The sequence below is a fragment of the Homarus americanus genome, unplaced genomic scaffold (genome assembly GCF_018991925.1).
Source record: "Homarus americanus isolate GMGI-L3 unplaced genomic scaffold, GMGI_Hamer_2.0 scaffold38028, whole genome shotgun sequence".
Classification (NCBI taxonomy): domain Eukaryota; kingdom Metazoa; phylum Arthropoda; class Malacostraca; order Decapoda; family Nephropidae; genus Homarus; species Homarus americanus.
The window spans coordinates 7,501-10,801 of NW_024745594.1; positions in this window are offsets into that span (position 1 = coordinate 7,501).

Sequence of the window (3,301 nt, forward strand, 5' to 3'; positions counted from 1 at the left end):
AGCCCCGTCCGTCCTCCTCCTCCGGTCTTCGCGCTCTCGCCCGAGTGTGGTCCACCTACAGCGTGGTGGTACCTATTTTTGGTGCGGGGGCCGGGATTGTCCTCTTTCGCTGCTGGAGTTGCCAGAGCAGAGCCGAGACCGCCCAAATCAGGAGAGTAGTAGTAGTAGTTTTAAGAGCGCCCCGTTCTCTTTCTCTCTGTTAATGATCCTTCCGCAGGTTCACCTACGGAAACCTTGTTACGACTTTTACTTCCTCTAAATGATCAAGTTTGGACATCTTTCCGTCAGCTCGAGGCGACGACCCCAGAAAACCCTCGCGGGCAACGGGGCCGACAATCCAAGAGCGCCAGTCCGAAGGCCTCACTAAATCATTCAATGGGTAGTAGCGACGGGCGGTGTGTACAAAGGGCAGGGACGTAGTCAGCGCAAGCTGATGACTTGCACTTACTGGGAATTCCTCGTTCATCGCAGGAAACAGTGCAAAGCCCCAATCCCCTATCAAAAGGAGAAAACTTTGAACGGGTTACCCGCTCTCACTCTCGGAGAAAACTCGTTGACGTCCACTTCAATGTGGCCCATTATCTAAGGGCATCTGAACCTGTTATTGCTCAATCTCGTCGGCTAAATTGCCGCTTATCCCTCTAAGAAGAAGTTGCGAACTGTGGACACTGCCATTTTCCGGTCAAATCGACTACTTAGTAAGGCCAAGTCTCGTTAAGTTGCTCCGGAATTAACAGACAAATCGCTCCACCAACTAGAAGCGGCCATGCACCACCACCCACCGAATCGAGAAAGAGCTCTCAATCTGTCAATCCTTCCGGTGTCTGGGCCTGGTGAGGTTTCCCGTGTTGAGTCAAATTAAGCCGCAGGCTCCACTCCTGGTGGTGCCCTTCCGTCAATTCCTTTAAGTTTCAGCTTTGCAACCATACTTCCCCGGAACCCAAAGACTTTGGTTTCCCGGAAGCTACTTGGTCATAGAACTCTTGCCGGATAAGCTGGATGGCATCATTTGTGGAGCCTGACTTCAGGCGGTATCCTTTGAACCTCCTTTCGTTCTTGATTAATAAAAGAAAACATCCTTGGCAAATGCTTTCGCAATCAGTTCGTCTTGCGGCGGTCCAGAATTTCACCTCTGCGTATCTGAATGCCCCCGCCTGATCCGATTAGTCATTACCTCTGGTTCAAAACCAACAAAACTCTGAGCAGAAGTTCTCTTCCATTATTCCATCCATCACCATTCGGGCCATTCAAATAGCCTGCTCTGAGCACTCTAATTTTTCAAAAAAATGCTAAACTCTCCGGCCACTGGACACTAAATAAAACATCACGTGCGAGAGCGGCGGGGCAACTGTTGTTAGGAGGCGTGACAGTAAAAACACCGGAAGTGATTGCCGTCAGTCCCGGAACTGAGATCAACTCCTGAGCTTTTTAACACGCAACAACTGTATGCAGCTATTGGGCGGCTGGAATTACCGCGCTGACTCGCGCTACGGCACCAGACTTGCTGCCCTCAATGAATGCCAAAAGGATTTAAAGTGTACTCATTCGATTCGCGAGGAGCCTCGGATGAGACTCACATCGTTATTTTTCGTCTTCTACCTCCTGGTGGGTAATTTTCGTGCCTGCTGCCTTCCTTAGATGTGGTAGCCGTTTCTCAGGCTCCCTCTCCGGAATCGAACCCTGATTCCCCGTTACCCGTTATAGCCATTGTAGGCGCATAACCTACAATCGAAAGCTGATAAGGCAGACACTTGAAAGAAGCGGCGCCGGTGCGGAGACCGTGCGCTCAGCCCGAAGTTATTCAGATTCACCACAGGTGGGTTACGGACCGGGGCCCGACCAGTTTTGAACTAATAAAAGCGCTCTTCCCTTGCGGTCAGAGACCAATTGCATGTATTAGCTCTAGAATTGCAACAGTTATCCAAGTAAGTGGGTTTACAGATTCAATGAAACATAGCTGATTTAATGAGCCATTCGCGGTTTCGCCGTAAATCGGCTTGTACTTACACATGCATGGCTTAATCTTTGAGACAAGCATATGACTACTGGCAGGATCAACCAGGTAGCTGCTGCTGTTGGCGGCGCCTATCACGGCGGCCAAAATAGTGAGAGAGATTGAGCGAGAGGCAGAAGACATTGGGCGAGGGACCGCACGTTGGCCTTAGAGAAATAGCAAACCAGATGATCAGATCTAACTGCACCTTCTCTTGCTATCCTCGGCGCCGGCAGCGCCACCGTGTGTGCCAATCTCCTCCCTTATCCGCTCCTCTTTGCCCCAGCTCCAGCGAGGCAGCCGACATTGGGCGAGGGACCGCACGTTGGCGAATCTCCTCCTTATCCGCTCCTCTTCTCTTTGCCCCAGCGAGGCAGAAGACATTGGGCGAGGGACCGCACGTTGGCCTTAGAGAAATAGCAAACCAGATGATCAGATCAAACTGCACCTTCTCTCGCTATCCTCGGCGCCGGCAGCGCCACCGTGTGTGCCAATCTCCTCCCTTATCCTCTCCTCTTCTCTTTGCCCCAGCGAGGCAGCCGACATTGGGCGAGGGACCGCACGTTGGCCTTAGAGAAATAGCAAACCAGATGATCAGATCAAACTGCACCTTCTCTTGCTATACTCGGCGCCGGCAGCGCCACCGTGTGTGCCAATCTCCTCCCTTATCCGCTCCTCTCCTCTTTACCCAGCTCCAGCGAGGCAGCCGACATTGGGCGAGGGACCGCACGTTGGCCAATCTCCTCCCTTATCCGCTCCTCTTCTCTTCTCTTTGCCCCAGCGAGGCATAAGACATTGGCCCATCTCCTCCTCTCTCTCTTTCTCTTACTGTTTGTGGGGACGTGGGCTCATGAGCGCCATCGTCGCCCAATATTGGTTAGGTTGTGTATTTCACAGGTGGGAACCGCCATCATCGTTGTTAGGTGATGGGGTAACCCAACGTGTGCTTTGACGAGTTTTGGCTGCTAAACTCTCTTTTTAGTATACTCGGCTCCCAGACTGCGCCCTGGTCGTGTTGAACCATGAGCGTTGTCTATGCACATTTAGGGTAGCCGTTTGCGCGTGGAATAGTGCAATGAATCTCGGTCAAGAGACGGTTGGGCGCTGCATTGAAGGCCAGCACAGACGCGAAGACGGGGTGATCAGCCAACGCAAGTCCGCTAAGTTGGGCAGACAGCAAGGCGAAGGGGAGCCCCGTTCCGGACTGAAAGGCCGCAGCATATGCTGTGACGGAAACTAGTAGGGTGGCGACGTGTGCGCCGAGAGAGAGAGAGAGAGACGGAGTAAATAATGTCCAAACGGAAGAGA